At 37.6% G+C, this 25,949-nt stretch overlaps 1 long non-coding RNA gene across 1 annotated transcript in view; it reads left to right on the plus strand.

Annotated features, from left to right (window-relative positions):
* The first annotated feature begins 1,518 nt into the window (after positions 1–1,518).
* The window catches only part of LOC145999879 (uncharacterized), a 28,323-nt gene continuing 3,892 nt past the window's right edge, over positions 1,519–25,949 (plus strand). Inside the window, exons 1-6 of the long non-coding RNA XR_014443445.1 lie at positions 1,519–1,748; positions 4,433–4,537; positions 5,451–5,590; positions 12,962–13,193; positions 17,699–17,839; positions 22,801–23,071. This is a non-coding gene — a long non-coding RNA (uncharacterized LOC145999879). The remainder of the gene's footprint in view (positions 1,749–4,432; positions 4,538–5,450; positions 5,591–12,961; positions 13,194–17,698; positions 17,840–22,800; positions 23,072–25,949) is intronic.

Genomic DNA, 25,949 nt, shown 5'->3' on the forward strand with positions numbered 1-25,949 from the left:
CCAGCACGGACAACATGTGGAGCACATTCTGTAACAGTTAAACATAACTTTCAGTTGCCAATAACTTTTCACCAAATGAAGTTACATGAAATCAGTTTCAGATTTGATATCCTGACGAAATTCAAGCCTATGGTCATGTATCACCTGACCCACCTATCATTTTAAATAAAAAAGTTGAATGCAAGATGGCGGAACCAAGATGGCGGCCGTCCCCGTGACATACTCGAAAAGGTGTCCCCCAAGGCCTATTTTGTATCGCCCATATCAAATTCCATGAAAATACAGGGTGTCCATAAATTATTTTTACAACTTGAAAACTATACTAGATAATGACAAACGGTTTTCAACATGTGACAAGAAAACTTATAAAGTTTTTTTTATTTTCCAGGTGACGCAGATTTGGCGAAAAATGTGGACGCCACAGGATAAAGGTCAGTGTGTAGCCTGGTTTATAGAGACGAAGTCCGATACCCAAGTGCAACGAAACTTTCGGACACAGTATGGAAGGGAACCACCGTCCCGACCCACCCTTCGGGCTTGGTATACGTCACTAATGGAAACGGGTAGTGTTCTCCATAAAAAGGGGGCGAGTCGGTCATCTGTGTCAGACGCCAACGTGAACAGGGTGCGGCAGGCGTTTGCAAGGAGTCCGACAAAATCAGTGCGTACGGCCAGGCACTTGGGTATCGGACTTCGTCTATAAAGCAGTCTACAAACTCACCTTTTTCCTGTGGCGTCCAAAATTTTTCTTCAAATTTGCGTCACCTGGAAAGCAAAAAAACTTAATGAGTTTTCTTGTCAAATGTTGAAAACCGTTTGTCATTATCTAGTATAGTTTTCAAGTTATTAAAGTCTAAAGTTGTAAAGATAATTTATGGACACCCTGTACATCACTGCGGATTCTAAAAGGGGTGGTAAGGGACTTCTGATACACCCTGTAATTTGATTCTTTTAGATGAAAGGGAAAATTTGTCGAAAAGGGGATATTTCGTCTCTCGGAAAGGGAAATTGTGTTCTCTTCACTCACCCTTCATCAGATTCATTGGGCCCGTTCCGAAAGTCGCACGAGTTTAACGCGTTAAACGAGTTATGGTAACTGGCCGTTCCATAAGTGCTTCCGTGCGTTTCGTGAGTTTCATTATGCTGTCCCAAAAGTCGCATTCCGTGCGTTTCGTGCAAGAACGAGATTCACCAAACGCACGGGCCAGGATGCTGGTTTGTTCCGTGAAAATCGTCTGCTCCTTGCAGACAAAGCGCGTGCTGATGGATTCAAACTGCACTAGTTCGGAAAATGTATTATGATTTTAACAGATAGCGATATGAAGCAACATGCACAAGATAAGTATGCCTTGACCGTTCTTAGAATGTGATTAAAATGAGTAACAGTGGCCATAATAAGAGTTTATTTTTGCCATAAGGACATCCCTTCCGCTGACGCCATGCGGAAACTTTCTCTAAACAAAACGCTGCGCCTGCGCTTTCGCCTAGCGTGTCCCATAAGTCTGTAAAATAACTGGTTTCACCAGATTCACGAGCCCAGTTATTTTCGTTGAATGCGTTCGTTTCGTTAAGACTTTCGGAACGCACCCATTGTTATAGCAACACTGAACTACTTTTTAAGATGCATGTTCGATGTCCGTCGATCGTGAATATGAACAACTTTTCTCTAACATAAAAATATTAGCGAGAGTTACAATAGAAAATCAGTGCTGTAAAAGGAGTTACATATACTTGTCTGATTAAAACAGGTAAGTAAGAGCATAGAAAATAGCAGTGACTTAAAACACGCTTGTCCAAAAATCAAATTTATTCTACTAATCCCGGTGACTTTATGAAGGAAAATGGGACCGTGTGTTTTTTGTTAAACGAGTAAAGGGAAATATAACTGTTTAAGTGAAATTCGGACGTGTGTGATTTGATTTGCTTTATTTTTCTTCGCTTTTTTTTTGCCACTTTTGGCTAATTTGCGAAGATGGAGATGAGTGATGATAAGATGCAATTGATGAATGGACACCCACAAATATCCATGCCCAGGCCAGGATTCAAACCCGGGTGTGTGAAACAAAATTGCGGGTCTGATTTTCGTTCCGTCGCCCAAGTTCCGATTGTTTAATTCCGAATTAATCATTATACACAGGCATTTTTTTTACATGGTTCGATTTCTAGGGAACACCAGTGTATAATATTTAATTGTTTACGAGCAACCATTCGTTTACTGTCGTCTTTGATACGGACTGGTGCCTGCTGCTGCCATCTACTTTACGTACGGTAGTGCGAGCTGGTATTCCTAGGTCGCCGCTAAATGCTTCCCTCCCCCCCCCCTTTCTTAGATTTATGGATCGTAGCATTAAGATAACATCTCTAATGCTTCTAACACCTTATCACGGAATATCTGGTCTCAAGCACGACCCTCCTCAAGCCTCGCATGAAAAATCCACCCGCGTTCCATGTCTTCAAAGTGGGGACTCTCGCGTAAGATTCTTTCCAAATAAAATCTCCACTCTCCAGTAAATAATATTATTGAAGCTTCTAACTGTGCTAATTAGTTTCTTCATGGTTCTAATGTATTCCTTCAACCGTTCCGGTATTCTAAAGCACTTCCGAATACTCCGATAAAACTCGCCAAAAATCATTAAGCATTCAGAACCATTACCACGGAATGTAAATTGTAACCAGTCTTGTTTGGACAACTATAATGTTTTAAAAAACCTATTCTTCCTCACATTTTTTCTTGCTTTTCAGAAACATTGGATTTCACATCTATGGATTTTTTTTTAACTCTTTGCCATTTTATGTAGAAAATCTTTAACCTGCACTAAATACGGTACCAGTTAGATATACCGGAAACACATTTAAATAAAATTCATTTCTACTTACCTCATATGAATAACGGAACATTTTTCAACTAGGGATTACTTTTTTCAATGAAAAAAGCTTTATTTTTAACATTATAAGTATTTATTGGTCGTTGCTAATTGGCGGCCTAATTTTGACTCACGTTGTCTATCGTCAGCTGATATGCAGTGTTTCCAAATTTATGAACCAATAAATGCCACACAAACTATTCACAAAAGGTTTTTAAGCGAAAATTGATCCACAAACCATTCACGGAACATTAGGATAGGTTCAGTTAGGTTAGGCAAACATAGAGAATTGAATTGGAAAAAGAAAACGCTCACACGTCATCTTGTAAAAATACCACGTGGTTGTTACACTAACACTTATTAACCGAAAAATGATTGTTTTTAATCCACAAACCATTCACGGAAGGTTAGGTTAGGTTTAGTTAGGTTAGGCAAATTTAGAAAATTAAATTGGAAAAAAAAAATCCCACTCACACGTCATCTTGTAAAACTACCGCATGGTTGCTACACTGACAGGGGGTTACATAATCGAAGGCACGGAACATTTGATTCAGGTAGTCGACGGTAATGGTGGCACGAGCTATCGTATAACGGAGATACATGAATGTCGAAAAAATACCTTATTTATAGGCCGAATAATTTGCACAATTCGAAAAAACACTTTTCCCAGCTTCAGAAAGTCCACAAGAACTAAATTCCGTAAGTACTTTCTCGTCTTTTCTCCTGTAAATTTCAAGAAATGTGTTTCCGGTATATGTGATCGTTACCCTAAATACTTTGATTAAATTATTACATGTAGTCGTGCATGTTTTTTTTCCTTCTTTTTTTTTTCTTGCAGTGCTGTGAAAATGTTTTTGGTGTACCGAGATCGTGATTTACTTTACAGGCACCTGATGTTACCACTAAACACTACAGGGTGAGTCATAAGCCTCCATACAAATGGTGAAAATGGTGACTAATGTTTATTTTTCCTTTTCAGGCAGGTGAACCAATGAAAAGAGATGCCACTAACGAAGGAAGAATGGATTGACATAATTCTGTTGGCTGGGAGTGGTACCACTCGTCATGTAGCACGTACATTCAATGCAACCCACAGAACGCAGATAACCCGTGACACCTGTGTTACCCTCCTTTCATCTGTTGCTGTCTTTGGTCTTTCAGGTCTACTTTCGTCGGTGACGGAACCTGTTCTTCTGAATTTCTTGATAAGTTTGGCCATGGTGTCATGGATTATCTGCGTTCTGTGGGTTGCATTGAATGTACGTGCTACGCGACGGGTGGTAACATTACCAGCCAACAGAATGATGTCAATCCGTTCTTCCTTCGTTAGTGGCATCTCTTTTCATTGGTTCACCTGCCTGAAAAGGAAAAATAAACATTAGTCACCGTTTTCACCATTTGTATGGAGACTTATGACTTACCCTGTACAAGAATTTGGTTTTTCAGCAGAAATTAAACAATTATGTTCTGTCATAAATTTTTGTATAATTTCTGTTAACTGACATTCTGAAACAAGGTGAGCTAGGAGAGCACTGATAATACTTTTCAGTAAAGTATTAATTTTGCAGGTTTGGGATCAGTTACCATCCACAGACTTCTTGATTTGACACCCAGTGCATAGCTCGACTCGATTTGTGGTACCCCATTCACATTCAGATATGCCCACTTTTGAGGTAAGTGCATTCCACAGTAGTTGCGTGTTTATAATTTTCCAGTCCATTCTTGCATCTTACTTCTAAGATTTAAAGAGTGTCACAATAGAACACAGTGCAGCAACTGCAATAGCATTAACATTTTTGCGTATTGTGCATGTTACTCACTATGTTTGTTTTGGAATTTGTTGCGAATTTTCGCAACACAGTGTATTTTTAATATGAAGTGATGTGGCATTATGATTAGTGCATAGAGAAAATATGAACCTGATGAAGGGGGCAGTTGTACCCTGAAACGTTGTTTTCTAAACTTCATACTCACGTAAGTTCAATTTTATACTAATTTAGTAATGCTTATGCAATATCAGTTTCCAATTGTGGTTTGGAATTCTGCTTATGGAACCAAGGTAGATCTATCCAAGTGGTCTTAAGGATTTTGATTTCCTTCAGGTGTTTTATAATGTGTTGCGACTACAGACCTAGATTTTTCTCAAACACAATAACACCGAAAAATATTCATTGTTGCAAGAAGTGTAGTCATACATGAATCACATTTTTGATGAATATAACATGCAAAATAACATGAATTCGACATATTACATAATTTTTGTAGGGGTTTTTGTGCATTTGGAACTAAAAAAAATCAGTGAAAATCACATTCATGTTGTAGGATTCTAAAGTTGCACTTGTTGCGTGGTTGGTGTGGTTTCAGGGAGTGTCAAGATGTAAAGTTCCAACTGTGAAATGTAAATCCCTTAATAAAATTATGTTATTGTGTTGCATTACAACGTGAAAGATTAAGTGTATTATGTGAGAAAATTTTAAAACTAGGAAAATGTAAAACTGATGTTCCACTTATATCAAAGTATTGGAATAGTTCTAAAGTACGGGTGTGTTGTTTTTTGGTGTACTGAGAGCATGATTTATTTTGCAGGGACCTGATGTTACCAGTACACACTAGTTAAAACAAATTCTGTGAATGACTTGGTGATGAGGTGTAGGAATAGCTGTTGTTCTAAACCTGAAGAGACTGATGGTTTTGTGTTTCTACTCACCTGGTAAAATAAGGAACAGGTAATGATGGGCCCTGGTTCCAAGTATGTAATCGTACACAAGTATTTTCTACATATAATTGATTGTATAAATGTCCATAAGGTACTTTCAGTGTTCTGATTTCATGCAATTTTTAATTGGAAAAATACATTTGATCTTAATCCACTTTCCACAGTGTGTCTGAAAAGTCACGTAACTAAGATTTTGAACATATGTAACTTTTGTACAAAAAGCAACAGACATGGAACTTGCACTGGATATTAACTTTGTTTATGTGGATACTTTTGAAACATTAAAGAAGAAAATCATGCTCTTCATGAATGCTCAGTATGGGGAGAAAGTTACTAAGGTGTAAAAAAAGTTATTGTACAAAGTAAAAACAAACATGAATAAAGACAGCTGTGGAGTCCCTTGCAAAAATTTTCGATTGTGTATTGGTGGTCTATGTGGGTATTTATCGAATTGATAAAAGAATGATAGATTTTTATGCATTACAGATGATTGTTTAGGCAGGGTGCGAAATTTCCGGTCGCCAGGTCGCCATTGGCGACCAAAAGTTTTGGGCTGGCGAATAAAATTTCGTTGTTTCAAATGTGAGTCAAACACGCCTCAAGACTTCACCTCTTGAGAGAAACGACAGAAGTTATAGAAGGAATTCTAAAACTGAGTGATATCCACACTATTAGGTGGTTAGCCAGCAATGAACGTGCAAAAAGAGCTCTCTTGCAATCATGGAAAGCTGTTGTGACCCATCTTGAACAGGTGGCCCATAGAAAAGACAATGATGGCGCTAAAGCTAAGGATTTGCTGAAAAGTTTGAAGCAATTTAAATTTGTTATGCTTCTGTACTTCCTTTTGGATTTCTACGGGAAATTGAACCCTTTAGGCGTGGCACTACAAAATAAGAATCTTTTGATTTCATCTCTGAAAATAAGAATTGAACACTGTATTTCAGTTTTGGCTGACCTGGAATCTAATGTTGGACCAAGCGAACAAGATTTCTTGGACCATGTATCCATTTCAGGGAAGATCAGGGATGTGCAAGAGTTTCAGACTGTTAGAGGAAACTTAATTAACAATACGAACTTAATTAACAATGTGAAGGTGTACATCACAGAAACATTGCCGTCTATGTCAACAGATGCAATTGCATCTCTGCATGTTTTCGACACCTTGGGTTGGCCTCCCAAAGAAAATATTCTACAGTTTGGGATAGAGGAAATAAAGAAGATCTACATATACTTTAACCCAATCCTTTATAATGAGAAAATGGATGTTCTGTCAGCAGAGTGGACAGAATACAAAACTTTTGTTTCCTTCTCCAGCTTTGAATCAGACGCTGGAGAAGATCCACAGTGCAGAGTGTTCAGCAAGATTCCCCAACTTGCTCCAGATTTTGACATTTTGTGCTGTTCTACCAGTGAGCACAGCCTCATGTGAGGGAGCTTTCAACTGTCACAACAGACTCAACGCTACTTACAGGAACTCTCTGAAGACTGAGACACTGGATGATTTGCTCAGAGTTTCCGTAAACGGACCCCCCCCCCCATCCTCCCTGTCAGAGTTTGACCCAGCAGCTGCGATTGATAAGTGGTACTTCAGTGCAGAACGACAGTGCTACACAAACATTAATATTTAATAATTGCTCACATTTCTATTATTTATCAATATAAAGATTTTAGTCCGGCGACTGATTTCAAACTTGAAATTTCATGCCCTGGTATAGGGTAGGCATCTTAAAAAAAAGTTTATTTATTTTTGTTTTTTTTTCTGTTTGAAATTACAAGGTGTACTGGCAACATTGGTCATGCCAGAGGGCAGTAACAGGTGCGTCTGACAACTGGTTGTATTATTCAATCATTGCCCAAATGAAATAAAACTGCTGAAATTTACCACACAGAAGGATGGGTACGTTTGGATTTTGTATGGTCAAGTCTCAGTTGCGTGACTTTTCATGCACCCTGTATATGTCTATGTGAGGAGGTTATTTCATCAGGTTTGTTATTGGTACAATCCTATATGCTTACACTGTTGGTATGTGTTTTGAGTAGGCTGGATGGCAGAGTTCAGATTGCATAATTGTGTTATCAAGATTTTTTTGCATACATTTTCTACATAAACCTAATTGTAATATAAAATGTTTATAAGCACATACTGAACTTGTTTTCTGATTGAAAACATCATGCCACACAAGAAATGCAAGCAATCGTTGGTTGGAGACTCTCAGCATTATAATTATGTTTCTGTGTGCATATGGTGACATATATTGTGCTCAGATAGGGTAATCGGAGTCAGGGAGTTCAAAGTGGGACCCAAACTACTATGTGACACCATGAAGTATTGAATGCAGAACCCGATGATTACACTGTGTCAATGATACCACTAATGCCATGAGGATGGCATTTGATTGCGTTAGTATTTCCACATTTCACAGCATGTATGCAATGTTTTCCATGTGAAAAAGAACGCTTCAGACAATGGCAACTTGAAAGCATGGGTACTACTTGTACAATCTACTTTTCATGGCATGATTCCTAAAAAAAATAATACTTCCAAACCCAAATTAGTTTCCCTTATCTTCAGACTTTCTTCCACGGTCATTTGAAATTCACTCCTCATACCCCTGTGCAACTATGAAAATCATTACACCCACAAGAAACAAAGTATTTCCATGTGACACAAATGCTTCACAAAGCAGTAACTCGAAAGATGTAAATGAATTTCTCTCAACTCCAAGCATACTTCATTTTCAGTATTTTAAATGCCTTGCTCATTTTTCTGTACAACTTGTAAAAAGATTACATAGTCAGAGCTTAGACCAATAATTCCTGTACGTATTTTTTTACATTAACAAAGTCACCTTTTTTTTCTGAAAAATCACATTTTAGCTGGGCAAATTATCTGCATTGGATCTAAATCCATATTTGTTCCATTCTGTGGGATTTGTTGACTTACTGTCTGCAATTATTCTAATTTGCATGGTTGGTTAACAGGTGAAATCTCATCCCAATCAATTCTGCTAATTTTTTTAAGCACCTAACTCATTGGTATAAGGGAGAAATCTACTTTGAAAACTGTACAAGCTTGGTGGAACACCACTCGGAGTAAACATCCTGAGTACCGGCAATTGCTTAATTTTGGAGGTAAGGGAGAGATCATCATCCTTAGATGTCCAAGGGGAGGCAGTTGTTGATCGTCATTGGCTCTCATGTTAGTCGTTAGTTTTAGATATCTCTGTAGGGTGCAATAGAAGACACTTTCTCTAAGAACACCCAAATGTCAACATCCCTTCCACGTAGTACACCCTGGACTGCATTTTGCAGATTGGCAAGGATCTAGCATCTGGATTCACAGCCAGTATAATCCTCTGTTGGGCTCATGTTGCGTGTTGTCCATTTTTGTTTTGTGATTGTCCCTTTGTCCATTTTACTTTACACCATTCATCCTCATCTTCACAAAATTTGGTAGAGAAGTGAAGTAAAATAAATAAGGGGGGGGGGGGGTCCATAAATCATTAACTTACTTTGTAAACTATATGAGGAACTATTCATTAATTTTGAATTTTTGGGACAGTTTGCCTTGAAAACCTGGAAATCTGCTTGAATTTTGTATTGGTGATAGAGGCACTCTGGGGGCAGGCATTAATTCCGAAACATGGTTTCATGTTGCAGAGCTCACATATGCTGTCTAGTGGTTAGCTCTGTCTTCTTTGGTGTGAACAGCTCTGAGTTGGATTCCCTGTGGCAGTTCCAGAATTCATAGTTGACCCAGCATCATGAAGTCACATGGGGGGGGCACTGATATTAGTGACACAGAGCACCATCTCGAGAGCCAGTAAACTGCTGCAATAGGACTCTACACACCAGGGTTGGAAAAATTTGTGTTCTTAAAAGAAACAAATAAATCAGTGTTTTAATCAAGAACAAGAAAAGATGTAAATACGGAGAAACTAGTACTCGCTTTATCCACAAAACTGTTTTTTCTTCTTCGTTCTATTAATTTCAGTGGCCACTGCCACCATCCTCGTTGGAACTTGCTATGGCCACTGAAATTAATAGAACAAAGAAGAAAAAACAGTTTCGTGGATAAAGTGAGTACTAGTTTCTCCTTATTTATATACTACTGCATCTCTCTTTTCCCAATTATGAAGAAAGAAAAGATGTTTTAAACAAATAACACATTCAAAACATAATGCCAAAAAAACTATTTTCTAAGAATAATGATTACATCCAAGGAAGGACTGTATTTCTAGTTATAAAGTAAACACTTGACTACCTTTTAAAAAAAAAAGTAGTTACATTGCTCTTAAATCTTGTATGTAAGCTGTTTGAGAAGGTTTAGCTAATCCAAAGTTGCCAGGTCGCCACTCTATCCAAGTGGAAGCTACTCTGTTTTCCGAAATACAACATTTTATCATGAACGCAACAAAATATTGACACTAACGACAACATTATGTGCAGAACAAAACTGTTTCATGTGTATACTATTCAATTTTTAAAATATTTTAAACACTTGCAAAAATAAGCATAGCCATATGTTTTGAACATTGCCCATGGGCACTCATTAGGATATGGTTCTTGGTTAACTGAGTATACATTTTCAGACACTGAACAGATTTCTGTAAACAAAATGACATGGGTTGAATGAAAATACAAAGTTACAAATAACCGCAAACTATCAAATAGCAAGTATCAAAGTGTGTTTTGAAAAGTCTAAAAAAACATGTTTTAAACTTTTTAAGCATTTGTAAAAAATCAAAGTTGTGTGTTTTAAACATGCCAAATCTGCTACACACAGACCACATGTCTGTCACCCACCGAAAAGATGCTCTGCACCACAGCGGGTTGATGCTAATAACTTGTGACTGAATGTAATAATCTCTTCAGCTGAATATGCCCCTATTAAACCTGCCGCAAAATTAGTTTGGTATTGAGAGCTGAAGGAACACGCGTCACGGTGTTGCCATATCATGCGGTACGGTACGCAGTGCAGCCGTCTGACGCTGTGTCGAGGAAAACGTGTTATGAAAAAGAACAACAACGATGAAATGTGTTATTGTTTTTCGAGGAAAACGGAATAACAATGATGACAACAATGATGAATGTGTTATTGTTTTCTCTTCATTTCCATCTCCCTTACAACATGAACGAATTAACGAAACGAGCATTGTTTACAGGTTACCTTTTCAATCCATTCTGTATATATACTTTCAATAATCATTTCTTTCCGAAGTCGCCGTTAAAGTCTGACTATCTTTCAATTATACCGCAACTGAATTGCACAAAGTCCAGTTGGTGAGGCGTCTGACTTTTACGCGGGAGACCCGCGGTGGTTTGGGGAACTCTTTCAAATATCCTTAGCAGGCCTCCCCGATCGGGTAGTGGTAATCAAGGGGTTCGATACCCGGTGGAGGCACATGGCACAGTGGTTCGGATCCAACTTTAAACTGTTTTACCAGTCCCGATTAGCCTTCCCGTGCATAAAGTGGACTTAAAACAACAAATCAATCAATCAATCAAATATCCCTAGCGGCTCCGGAGTCGACTCAGTCCAAATGAGAACCTGGGGCAAACCTGGGTAAAGGGGGTTGGTGAACCACATCACCGCATCACCTCCATAATATGGTCGAGGTCGAGAATGTGTGGAGCCCTACCTCCACATCCCCATATGCTTCCATACTTTACTTTATTTTGCGTCCATTATTTGTTTTTGTATGAGAATCCCAGAGATTTTATGACTGTCCTTAAAGATGTTTTCCCACCTTGAAAAAGTCCCGAATCTTTCAACGAAACGCGCAGTTTCCTTACAGTGGGATGAACTTTCCTCCTATAATAAGAGTAAATATGGCGACGAATAGCGTCTTGCTGAAAGGTATCTAAATTTGTTACGCGTTTACTGATATTCCTCTACTTTCCTGGGGTTTCCAGTTTTGAAGCCTCGCATTGATTTATTTCTACCATATTATATTCTTTTCCCCTATGGTTGTTCTTAGACACGCCGACAGCAGCAGCAGTCCTGTCCAGAACTTTATTTACAGAAATGATTGAACCCCCATTGTTTCGCTCTTGCTCAAAATATTTGCGCACAGAACAAACGTTTTCCCGCGTTTGGCCTTTGAGAGGAATTCCTCGAGTATTGCCTCCTGTGCTTGACATTCTTCACACAAGCACACGACATACTCAAGCAGAAAATTATGTACAAAAAAATAACACGCTATATACAACAAAGAATACACTAAATTCAGTAAACACTAAACAAACGGACTGGTTAAAATATCACAGCAACGAAACAAACAACACGTCCTCTCCCAACAACATGAAAACTGATCGCAAGAACAATCGCCCGATAAGCGGCAACACCGTGATAAACGTTTTCTGTTGCTAGGTAACCAGAGCTTGGGTGAAGCACTGGGACGATTTTGATTGGCTCGCATGCCAGCAACCCACCCTGCCGCAGTAAAGTAAACCCTCTTTCTCCACGTGCTTCCCAAGCGTCAATACCAAACTAATTTTGCGGCAGGTATAATATGGTATTTGTTAAGAGAATGTTCTGGAAAAAGATTAACATTTGAATATAAACTTGTTCAAATTTAATTGTATGTATATAAAGTCTCACGAAATTTTGAACAAAGGCCTAAATTACAATAATTTGGGTGCTAGGTTCACTAGAGCACCCTCAGGTGAAAAGTCTGGAAAAAATGTAGGTGTAGAGAGATTCACGGTACAGTACATTAAGCTTTCAATAGTGTAATGCTGAGTCTTTATGTAAATTTTCCCATGACCCATCTTTAACTTCCTGTACTTTTAATGCATAAAATACAGGGTGGCTGCAAAGTAACCACATTATAACTAGGGCTGAGCCGATACCATTTTCAATTGATACCGATACTCTTGCCAATTCCCACCGATACCCATACTTGAAAATTGCAATAAATAAAATTTGTGTTCAAAATATTGATCAATATTGGTGTGTGAATAATATTCGCCAATTACATACATGAATTTGCCAATAAATTTGCTTTAGAATATTCAAGAATTTACATAAGAATATTAAAATAGTAGTTATGTAGTCAAAAAATACAGTTTTTCTTTCATAATTTGTGAAAAGTAAAAATGAAGTTTGAATTTTGCATGATTTACAAGACAATTAGACCGCGAAAATGTTGCGTGACATTTTTGCGGACCCCGTGAAAGACCAATATGCAGGAAAAGTATCAGCTGATATCGGTAGATGAATTCTAACCAATACTTTGATACTATGTATCGGTATCGGCTCAGCCCTAATTATAACTTTTGTAACTAGCACCACATTTGCATTAAAAAAAATACATTGTGATCCCTGAAGTGGTAAAATTTTAAAATTTAATTGCTAATTTCTGCTTTCTCCTCACAGTGACAAGAGTAGCCCATGATGACCAGATGTCTGACACAGTGTGAGCATGACCAGCTGGTATCCTGTTACAAAGTCCATGGTACAGGTGCAGAGATGGAGGCAGGCACCTTTTGCTTCAGTAGATGCCAAGACCGGAAACTATCATTCGAAGCTGATGACTAGGAGACTTGGAACAAAAATATTCTGCACCACATGGACATTATCCTCTGGATGTTGAGGGATGAGTGCTTCTGTGAGTACCTACCACATAACCTGTAGGGATCACAATACATTTTTGTTTCAAGCTACTTTCAAAAGTTATAATCATTTTTTGATAGGGACTTTCCAGCCATCCTGTACATTAGGATTATGTACAAAATTTCACCTAATTTTCACATGTAATGTTCTATTTGCGATACACTATGATGAAATACAAGGTCTGTCCAAAAATAAACCAAACTTTTGAAATAGCATGCCAATCTATCGATACTCGCTATTCTTCTACAGTGGGATTCTTCAAAAGCAGGATTCCATTTGTTGTGTGTCACTGTTTCATTTCCAAGCTAAAAGCATTCAAGTTAGATAGTGTTCTGTGCTTGTGATTTTGTGGATACATGAAGAGCAGTGCTCCTTATTCAAATGTTTGTGGTAATGCATAACACAATTATAACCTCTGTCCTCCTTCCCCCAACCCCCATTCTTCTGATTTGGCACATGTGGACTTCTTTCTGTTTCCAAGGATGAAATCCTCCCTGATATTATGCAATTCCCAGACGACAGAGGAAATTAAAGAAAATGGTGGCTCAGTTGGTAACGCATCTGACTACCATGCTAAAGGTTCCGGGTTCGATCCCTGGCTGGTTCAAATCTGGGAACTTTTGTAAGGTTGGAAGCGGCCCCGGCACCCACCCAGCATCGAATGACATGGGTACCTGGGGGAAACCCTGGGAGGTAAGGCCGGTCTGGTGCGTGATGATGATCACATCACCCACACTCACGACCGGATCAAGAAAGTGTGGGGCGTTACCCCCACACCCCCTATATGCCTTCATTGCATGGTGCTAAGCACAGGGGACCACTTTACCTTTTTTTTTACCTTTATGGTGTAAAACCTGCAGGCTATTCTGCAAAACACATACCAGAGTGCATTCCAACAGTGCCAGAAACTACTTTGAAGGGGAAAAAATTAATCAATCCATTTAACCAAAAAATAAAAATAATTTTGAAAAAATTCAGTTTCTTCTTATACAGACAGAGTTTGTGCAGTGCTTTTTTGCTTTTTCTCACATTATACATTAGTCCCATTTAGTTCACTGCACCTTTTTTCACTCTCGCTGCACATACTATGTCTAAACTGATCACAGGTCCAACTAACTGCTGATCTTCATTCATGTTCGGAGAATTAAAGACACGGTTGAGCAGGTTACTAATATTTATCTGCGAAAACTTACTTACAGAGGTTCTATTAATTTCAAGTTACTCAATGGATGGTGGCAGAGGCCACTGAAATTAATAGAACCACTATAAGTAAGTTTTTGCGTATAAATATTAGTAACCTGCTTATGTCTTATTACAACTCTATCTGTCCACCAATCGTCTTTGGAGGTGTGCGTTTCTATGAATGTCAACCTCTGTTGTGAAGCAAAAGCTGTAGGGCTAATATCGCTCTCCCGTTACCATGTTGCTAAGCGTATGTCTGTTTTTGTCAGTTGATTTTATTAGTTTTGGTGTTTTGTGTACTATTTTTCCATGCTTTGTGTACTATTGTACAACTTTTATCTAGTAACTTTCATCCCGCCAGCAACGTTTGGGTGCCTTGTGACACGAAAATACCCAATGTCAGTCTAAGGGAGAATTCACACCGAAGAAACACACAACATGCGACACGAGTGTTTCACACCGAAGAGACAAGATGCACGTGGCAAGCAACACTGGTTTCTTTGCTCAGGTTGCATGATGGTACCGATATAATTGCATTAATAAGTTTATTAGCCACCCAAAAATAACGTAACAAGAGACATTGTTAAATGTAAATTGCTTTGTAGAATTTGTGCAAGTTATTGAAACTTGGGAGAGGCATGTTGTGCACGAGAAAACTGAGAAATAATATGCACTGACCTCAAACTGTATACGCTAGACTTTTCAGCCTGAATAAAGCGAATACCTAAACACTAGAGAAATGGTTCTCAACCTTCTTGAAACCATGTCACGCTATTTTTTTTTAAGTCAGTACCCTTAGCCGAAGAATTTTCCTTGTAAATCTTTACAGTATTTAAGATTTTATGCATGAATTAACATGTACCTATGAAATTAAATATTGATAAATAAATTCTAGCATAATCATAACAGTAATAATAGTTTGATTACGTGTGTAGGATTGTTGACAAATATAAAAATATGGAAGACAATGTGGTAACGTTGTCTCCTTGTAATTAAGTGATCCCGGGTTCGATAACCGGGGAGGCACCGGGCAGATCCAGTTCTGATTAGTCTATTTGTGCATAAAATGGACTTAAAAAACGAAAACTCACAACTCAAATATGATATTGGGATTATGATAGTTGTCAACCAGTTTCAGCAGAACATTTCGGTGCTCAGTATAGTTGATACGAAGGCACAGTATCGGGTCGCAGCCTGGCGGTTGAAAAACAATGCACTAGAGTACTTTACCATGTTGACTAATATATTTTGGACTAAAGTGCCTCTATAAGCTGACTTTTTCAAATAAAAGCAATCAGGTAAATGGCCAAAACACAGCCTCTTTTCACGATGTTGAAGGCAAATTACAGCCGATAGATAACTGCATCAAAAAACTCGATAAAGCGAAATGAACGTTGTGTTTAAATCTTAAAACATTGTTAAAACATTGTACATATCGATACTTTATTATATCAACAAATTAGAGGTTCAAACATAATACCGGTTGGGCTCTTTTCTAGAGTCTAAATACAGCTCGTTGGAATGAAGCATTCATTGCGCATGCGCGAACAACAAACTGAAGCAACACGATGCACGGTATTGAGAAAACGGCACAGTCTGAGAAGCACATAAGCGACACGCAACACGTGCATCTTGCCGTGTCTCTTCTGTTCGAAAGGTTGCATTGATTACTGAGTGTTGGCTTCCAAGCGACACGTGTTTCGTGTCGTGTGTTTCTTCGATGTGAATTCTCCCTAAGAGAATTGAACTGGTTGCTGATTCATTGCTTCCCAGCCTCCAACTGGAAATGTAAGCCGTATATTTGGTTACAGAGTGCAACACAAGTTGTCTGCTTTGTTGAATTGTTATTTACACTATGTTCTGGAGTGGTGTACAGTGTCATGTGCTATGTGCTAAACAATCAAGTTGATACTGAAAGCAGCAGGCAGGTATTTGTTGAATCATTTGAACATGAACACTACTATTCTTGCTTGCAGCGTTTATTTGGTATCACACAATTTCCTTGCGCCAGCTTGACACTGGGATGCACCTGCACTACACCTAGTGTCTAAAAGTGCAGTGAACTAGACTGTGCCATTGCATTCATAGAACCAAACGAGCAACATGTTATAAAATTTACCCATATTTTACATTTTCCCACGGTTATTTTTTTTTTTTTTTCATTTTGATATCATGCAAAACAAAATCTAGTACCTCAGCCTCCATAATATACAAGCATAGGTATTAATCACCATTGTTATTGCAGATTTTATGGGGCTTTGTTACCTTATTTTTTGATCCACCATTGTACAAGTATTCCATCAAAGTATACCACATCAACCTACCAGAGTTGATTGATTGAGTTGGTGTTTTAAGTCCACTTTATGCACAGTAAGGCTAATCGGGACTGGAGCTACAGTTTAAAGTGGAATCTGAACCACTATGTTCCTCCACCGGGAATCGAACCCAGGACCCCTTGATTACAAGGCGACGATGCTACCACTGCACCCTAAACAACCTACCAGAGTTTTCTGTTCAAGATTAACCTATGAAATAATCAGAACATTGAAACGGGTGTCATGTAAGCATCTGCTACACAATGCTGATGGAGAAGAAAAAGAGAATTGTGCATTTTGCGTAATTCCAAACATGTGTTGAGACTCTAGAAAAATGGTAGGGCCTCCCCCATAGTGCAGTGGTAGCGTCATTGCCTTGTAATCAAGGGGTCCCGGGTTCGATACCCGGTGGAGGCACAAGTGGTTCGGATCCCACTTTAAACTGTAGGTCCAGTCCCGATTAGCCTTACTGTGCATAAAGTGGACTTAAAACACCAACTCAACAACAACAACTCTAGAAAAATGGTGCAGAGCTTGCAAAAGTACATTCATATTCATAAATTAAGGATCGTGGCACATCAGACACATCGAATGTGCACCAATCTGACAACAATATGGCATACTGAACAATGATGTTCAAGTTATATTGACATCCACGTGACCACCATATGTACACACACACATGGTATCAATATAACCAGGAGAACATCATTGAACGTGATCATTTCAGAGGTGCTAGGATCCTTACGTATCTGGCATCTTTGCTAGGGGTTCCGTCACTGGCTAGATATACCGGGATGTGGTTATCCAAGAGTATGTCGTCTATGAACTTGCTTACCTGTTTACGGATGATAATGCAAGGACCCACATAGCGGATCCCGTGGAATCAGAGTGTATATATGGTGCATAGATTGGCTCCCTTACTTGCACAATTTTTATAATTATTTATTGATCCATAGTAATTATGTTCACTTATTAAAAGTATGCTGTCTCTTGATTACAGCGAACAGGACTTGCTGGAGCTGGTTATTGAGGTTGGGCCACCCCATCCGAGCGCTGATCCCAACTTGGTAAATTAGAAGGGAGGAAAATTGTTGACATAAAGCACGTCTCAGCAAAGTACAAGTACTCAAAAGACAGAGAGGTAAATAAAAAAATGTTCATAATTCATAGTATTTGGAGCACTAATAGCCAATTTAGGTCTAGTTTGTGGATCAAGATCGATTTATTGAACTTGTACATCTGAATTAGGGATGGGACCGATTAATCGGTACTCTATCGGTATTGGCCGATATAGGCATATTGGTGTATCGGTTTATCGGTAAAATTACCGATTATTTTACCGATCCGTTATATCGATAAATATCTGATAATTTAGTGCAAAATTCTGTAATTTTGTTATAATTTTTATGCCCTACTTTCTAAAAAAGTAAATGTCTAAATATGCCATTTCTTTTGCACTGCAGTCACCTTGAAACACACATTTATTAAGCAGGTCAATGAACCTTTCAGTATCTTCAAGGACCATTTCTAATTTTATATCGGATCGGTTATCAGTATCGGTAAATTTTATATCGGTACTTTATCGGTATCGGCCAAAATTTCATATCGACCCATCGCTAATCTGAATTAAATATATACCATACCCATCTTGAGAATAGAATCAAATAATAAGTGAATAATAGCTAAATAATGCCCATCCTCTGACAGGAAACAAAACCATGTTCACTACTAAAATCTAGGAAACTATACCAGAGAGCTTAAAGCATATACTTCCTTAAATAACATTAAATTTTTGAATTACTTACCAAGTTTGGAATGAAAATATGGAGGGAACTATTAGTTCTTTGAAGTAACATTTATGTTACCAACAAAATATCAAGAAATGTTGGTTTACATGAAAGCTTTTTGCTTGTAACACCGGTCGACATGGGTTTGGATGTCTTGTAGCTGACTGTTGTGTCTGAATAATATCAGCATGTTGATTCCAAATATGAAATCCACTTTTACCCAGCACATCTAGTTTGTTTTTTTCTTCATAAAACAGTAATCAATAGATGGCTCTGTTTAGATGGTGGTAAAATATTGGTTTTCTACAATACAAATCCTCCAATTTTGAACTATAAATGAATATAGAATAGTAATCATTTAATTCACCTTCTACCTTCACAAGACACATTGGCATGAAAATTGTATGAACTTTGATTACTTAAGTTTTATTTTTGAAATCCCTCATAAATATTTCCTTCACAAAATGTCCAATACTCAATGTTATGATATGGTGGGTTGATTGATAGTAGTGATGTGGAGAAAAATCCTGATGCGATGAGGAGAAATTGATGTCATATCCGTCACCAGCATTCAAAATACTTCCAGAATCACCTATTGGTTTGTAAACAACCAAAATTTCCCTTGTATAAATTTATTTTGTTGTGTTCTGTAATAGGTGTAATGGAATGGGAAATATGAGAATTTTGATTGTGAAATTATGAAAAATTGTGATGTGCTGGGGGAAAATGGATGTCATGTGCATGATCAGCATTCAAAATACTTCCAGAATCACCTATTGGTTTGTGAACAACCAAAATTTCCCTTGTATAAATTTCCTTTGTTGCATTCTGTAATAGGTGCAATGGAATGGTGAATATGAGAATTTTGATTCTGAAATTATGTGATGGGGAAAAATTATGCTGTTGCCATCGATGATTAATTATGAGTACTGTTATTAATTTAAGAATATTTGTTTTCAGGATTTACAAAGGTGAAGCTAAACTTCTATGGGCTGATTACATACCTAAATTTGAGATTACCTGAATATTTCTATGAATGAACACAGAAAATCACTTTTTGATAGAAACTTTTATCACAAACCTACTCAACATATTTCTGTTACTATGGCAACGTCAATGTTGCACATAAACATTATACAATTTAACATAGATAGGAAAGAAACGTTATTGAACAGCAACTTGAACATTAACATTTAAAATACTTCCAGAATCACCTATTGGTTTGTAAACAACCAAAATTTCCCTTGTATAAATTTATTTTGTTGTGTTCTGTAATAGGTGTAATGGAATGGGAAATATGAGAATTTTGATTGTGAAATTATGAAAAATTGTGATGTGCTGGGGGAAAATGGATGTCATGTGCATGATCAGCATTCAAAATACTTCCAGAATCACCTATTGGTTTGTGAACAACCAAAATTTCCCTTGTATAAATTTCCTTTGTTGCATTCTGTAATAGGTGCAATGGAATGGTGAATATGAGAATTTTGATTCTGAAATTATGTGATGGGGAAAAATTATGCTGTTGCCATCGATGATTAATTATGAGTACTGTTATTAATTTAAGAATATTTGTTTTCAGGATTTACAAAGGTGAAGCTAAACTTCTATGGGCTGATTACATACCTAAATTTGAGATTACCTGAATATTTCTATGAATGAACACAGAAAATCACTTTTTGATAGAAACTTTTATCACAAACCTACTCAACATATTTCTGTTACTATGGCAACGTCAATGTTGCACATAAACATTATACAATTTAACATAGATAGGAAAGAAACGTTATTGAACAGCAACTTGAACATTAACATTTAAAGTTTAAAATATATAATAATTTTATATTAAAAAATGAACTTGTGCTGTGTAGAGAACAGTCATAAAATGGATGTCATATGCGTGATCAACATTCAAAATACTTCCAGAATCAAGTATTGGTTGGTAAACAACTGAAATTTCCCTTGTGTAAATTTATTTTGTTGCATTCTGTAATAAGTGTAATGAAATGGCTTATATGAGAATTTTGATTGTGAAATTGTGAAAAATCCTGACATGATGAGAAAGAAATGGATGCCATTTTGCTGATCAGTATTCAAAATACTTCCAGAATCACCTATGGATTTCAAAAGATCCTATTTCCCCCCCCCCCCCCCAAAATGGAGGGCCATGTAATCTAACATAGTCTGAATATAGAACAACAGCTTCATGGAAACCATAAGTACTAGGTTTCTCTGTAATAATATACTACTGTGTCTCTCATTTCCCCAAAATATTAATACAGAAACTTTGTGTATGAAGGAATTACAGTGATGCAAACGGAATGAATGTAAATTGCTTGTGTGTCGGTTGGACATCGTTGGATTGTATACATGTTTTATTCTTCATAGAGGAACTGTGCCAAATTTTGATTAATTCCTCTGAACAAACACACTAGTTCCTTTACTGTTCAATATACTGATAGAGACATCAATTAGAAATATAAAATCTTTCAGTTCTTCAGTCATGTTCTATTGATAGAGTGTCACAATAAATAGGCTTACCATATTTTTTTGGGTCCAACCCAGGACATATTCGCAATCAACTCGTTACTGCTGAATTTCAGGTTTTTTTACAAAAAAAATGAATTTACTTTTAAAAGCCTTAACATTTCATTGGAACATTAAACTACGAGGTGTACACCAAAAGTACGTGCCGTTTCGTTCTAATTTTCAAGAAAAATGAAATACATTGAAATAACCTGTGTTTATTTTTCAACAAACTCTCCCTCTTTATTGATAGATAGTTGCCATCGCTCAGTCCATTTTGTGTAGCATGTGGCATAGTCATATTTGGAGGTATGTTTTAGATACTGGAAAACAGCACTTCCCAGGGATGATCTATTGGCAAAATGGCGTCCACGAAGAGAATTCTTGAGGTTTGGGAACAACCAGAAGTCACTCGGGGCTAAATCTGGTGAGTATGGTGGATGTGTCAGAAGTTCAATACCGTGGTCAGCCAAGAATAAGGTCACACATTAGCACGATGTGGCGGTGCATTGTCTAAGCAATCGTGGAACCCAGCGAGAGGAAACTTTCTTTAGGCACAAATCTTTGGTGATTATTCGTTCTATTGTTCCCATTGTTAGCCCCAGGGTATCACAAATCTCCTGCATGGTGACACGCCTATCTTGCATGATAAAATGTTCAACACGGTCAATGTTAGCATCAGTTGATGCTGTTTTCGGACGTCCAGACCTCTGCGCGTCTTTCACACTCGTTCGTCCATCTTTGAACTCACGCACCCACTTCCTAAAAGTGTTTTCTGCAAGAGCACACTATCACCACTCACGGCCTCCAGTTGGCGATGAATATCGGCTGCGCAACGTCCAGCTGCGGTAAGGAATTTCACAATTACCCGTTGCTCTTCAAGTGGAAATTCCATTTCCCCAGGCAGTATCAGAAACACGTCTTACTCCTTCAGGCACTGTCACTCAACTACTGCCACCTAGCACACAAAACTGACACTGCTTGAAGACGAAGGATGGAAGTCTCCGATGCCATAGTTATTTCCCTGAAAAGAGAAGAAATGTTGACTTCAGAACAAAACGGCACGTACTTTTGGTGTGCACCTCGTATAAATTGTACAAGAAAAAGTATTAACATTATTTTCTAATATCAATCACTTTTCAAATGTTTAATTGAATAATACATTTTCTGATGTTTTCTCTGTTCAAGGTAGCATTATCTGTTAGTTGATTCAGTTGTAATTTTCACTAGACATGACTTTTTTTCAGAAATGGCTTGTTTGTTTTAATAACATCAAAAAATTCACAACATGAAAGTTCTGAATTAATTTTAACATTCAGCAGATGTTTAACAGTGGATACTAGAAGTCTACCTCTTTCTACAGACCAAATATTCCCCATAATTGAAAATACTCTCTCAACTGGAGCAGATGTTTCAGGCAAAGACATAGCAAACTCAACCATTTTAGATACGTTGGTACATGAAATATCAGTCTTTTGAAACACCTTAAAAATTGGTCGTGAATATTCAATACTGGTAGCTATTTTCATGTTCAGATTCTCAAAACCCCGGACATTTTGCAATCCCGGACAGCACTAAAAAAACAGGACACTCCGGGCTAATACCGGACGTATGGTAAGCCTATCAGTAAAACAAATCTCAAGATTTTGAAAATTGGTGCTAGTTAAAATGAATATTACGTAGTAATAACAGCAATTTAAATTAATTTATTATAGAATCTAAATCCTACAGGTACACAACAATAGAACTTATTCAATGTTATTTTCCTATTAATATTTTTTAATTCCAGAAATGGGAAAAAATATTATTGGAGAGTGTGAAACAAGCAGCCGAGGAAGAAATAGAATTAGCAGTGGTGCGAAGCCAGCAGTTCCATGGACAGTTATTCAGCCCACGTAGATATGCCTTCATCGACAGCTATTATATGCAAAAACTTTTATATTTGGGAGTGAGGAACAACTTTTGCATTGTGTGTGCCAGAACAGCCAACAGAGTAAACCATTTTTAAATTATATTATCTGTTTGGATGCATATGTTCTGCAAGTTTGCCTGCAGCAAAGGTCAGTTTTTGAGTTATTCTGACATGGTATGATCATTACATGTATGTATACGTAGATGACATTTTCCTTCTCTGGACACATGGCGAACCTTCCCTCACCACATTCCTAAACCAACTCAATGATTTCACTACTCTCAAATTCACCTGGTCCCACTCCAAAGACAAGTGACCACATTGCGGGAGATCACTTGGAAACTTCCATACATATCAAACCGACCAACCACTTCCAGTATCTCCACTATTCCAGCTCACACCCCTACCACACCAAAAACGCCATCCCATTTTCCCTAGCTCTCGGAGGCCAACGCCTCAACTCATCCCCCAAAACTACAGCCTACGCTTGCACCAAGCCCTAACCAACCGTGGCTACCAGTCCATCTTCATTAACAAACAAATCATAAGAGCCACCTCCCACAACCGCACCAAACAACCCAAAACCAACCCTCCAGCTCTGATCACCCAATATCACCCCCACCTTATGAAAGCCAGACACACCCTCCACTTCCTCCTTCCCATCCTGCACAGTGATCCTGACACCAGGGACATCTTTTTGAGATAAACCTAGGGTTGTCTTCAGTCGCCCCCCCCCCCCCATCTCAAAAACATCACCCTCCAGATCCCCACCACGGCAGGTGTAATTCACCCACCCTAAGGGCATCTGCCACTCATCCAACCTCATGTACTCCACCCCCTTGAACCTTGGTATCAATAACAAGGGCCTATATATCAGGCATGCATGCCACTATATCTCCCGGACTCAACCTAGCCAACCAATAACCCTTTCTCCTTTTTCCCGAAACCACCCACCCACCATGCAGTAAACACTGGTGAAAGGACGTAACATTTGTTACCTATCACCTAATGTTTTCTGGCAACATTGTACCGACACCGTCAGTATTTCTGTGCCCTGCACTAAGTGAAACTATACACCTTTTTCTTCTCGAATGACAATGCAGTAATCCCATGAAATATCAACTTATTTCTTTTCGTGTGATAAGTGTTTACTGTCTCCTTCATCATTTGTGTTTATCTGCCCTTCTGGCACTTTTTCTCATCCTATTCATGTAGAAAAGGGAGATGTACGTTCAGAATTGTTACATATCATTCAATATCTTCGTGAATGTATAATGTAGTAATACACACACACATATTTGGTTAATGTTTGATATTTGGAATGTGTTTTACCATAAATACTCATAGATTCACTTTGTGTATATGTTTGTAAATTTGAACCTTATTCATTTTATTTTCTATTAGTCTGTAAATGTAAATTGAATGTGTCAGAAGTGTGCGTCAAGCCCTAGATATATTACAGCAAACATACCTACTTACTGTGTGTAAATGTGTTGGAACTGAGTGAATTTTCTTCTGCCCATCAATCAAGTGCTGGGATTATAGATGATAGCATTTTCAGTAAAAACTGTGCAAGTATAGTTAAATCACCTAATATATTTAAGTGTATAGCATGTAAGTACACAAGAAAGCTAATGTTGAACATAAAATCATGAAAAAAGAAAAAAAACTTGAAGATAAAAAGATATGCATAAGGAGAAGACTAAAAATAAACTACTGTTCAGCCAATAAGCTCCAGGCAAAAGTTCACAAAATGAAAAGCGAAATTCAAAAGTTAAAAGATATGAACCAGAAAATTATTTTTTAAAAATTTAATGACGAGATAAAAATATTGCCCAAAAAACAAGTATGTGAAAGACTGTTCCTATGCAGCAAGGATGACGAGGTGTCACTGGCATGATTTTTTATGAGTTGGGTATTAGAGAGTATTGTTATGAGGATGAAATGCCCCAAGCTGTATGAATGCATGCATAGGCACAAAATAATGGTTGTACCCAACAAAAGGTCATTATTAGGGAGCGGAAGTTGATGACCTAAAAAATATAAGTATATGACCTATAGAATGTCCTAAAAAATGGGAAATAATGACGTAAAAAATGACCATTAAATTTGTTAGTTTCAAATTAAAAATTGAAATGAAAAGGAAATTAAATAATCCAGCCTCTCCTTATGTGATCTTAAATCTGAGTTTGCCCCAGATGGACACCTGGTAGTTTCCCCCGACACAACAAAGACTGTCACCAGTTCAGCATTTATTTTGCTCTTAAATTGCAATCCCGTGAGATATATATAGGCTTTTGTTCACCTTGGTGAAAAGACTCAAGAATATTACCAAAATGAAAAAAGTGACAAAATATGACGAAACAATACACCGAATATTGTGAAAAATGACGGGAAAATGCAGAAAATCGGGGAAAATTACCTAAAACCTGAAAATTGGCAAAAAAATGCAAAAAATGTACTTTAAAATTACCCTTTTTGGGTTCTAACGAAGTGTTATATTGTGTATATTTAATGGGCATCGTGTCCGAGATGTCAGAAAAAAGATGACATTTCATCAACTTCCGCTTCTTAGTCATTATACAAATATCTTAAAATGTACAAGGGTTGATTTGGATTCAATCTGAAATAACATCATTAAGCCTTGTTTCCATGATATGAAAAACTCAATATGCTGACCAAGGCAGAAAATAATTTTATTATAAAACATAAACTAAACATAACGTTTCAACCTTCTAGCAAGATTCTGTACAGAAGATGATCTTGCTAGAAGATTGAAACGTTACATTTAGTTTATGTTTTATAATTAAATAAATTTCTGCCTTGGTCAGCATATTGAGTTTTTCAATCTGAAAGTCAGATGATTTCAAAAAGCATGGGGGAGTTACTAATAGATGAAATAAAATGAACTGAAAAATTGCAGGTACGTGATGATTGAAAAATTGAGGACTTTGTAGGCTATGGAGCATTCAAGGAGAAAGGGTGAGGTAGTGCTTTGAGTGACCATGGCATAGTTTTTCTCTTTC

The sequence above is a fragment of the Lepisma saccharinum genome, chromosome 16 (assembly GCF_977018435.1).
Source record: "Lepisma saccharinum chromosome 16, izLepSacc3.1, whole genome shotgun sequence".
NCBI classification, from domain to species: domain Eukaryota; kingdom Metazoa; phylum Arthropoda; class Insecta; order Zygentoma; family Lepismatidae; genus Lepisma; species Lepisma saccharinum.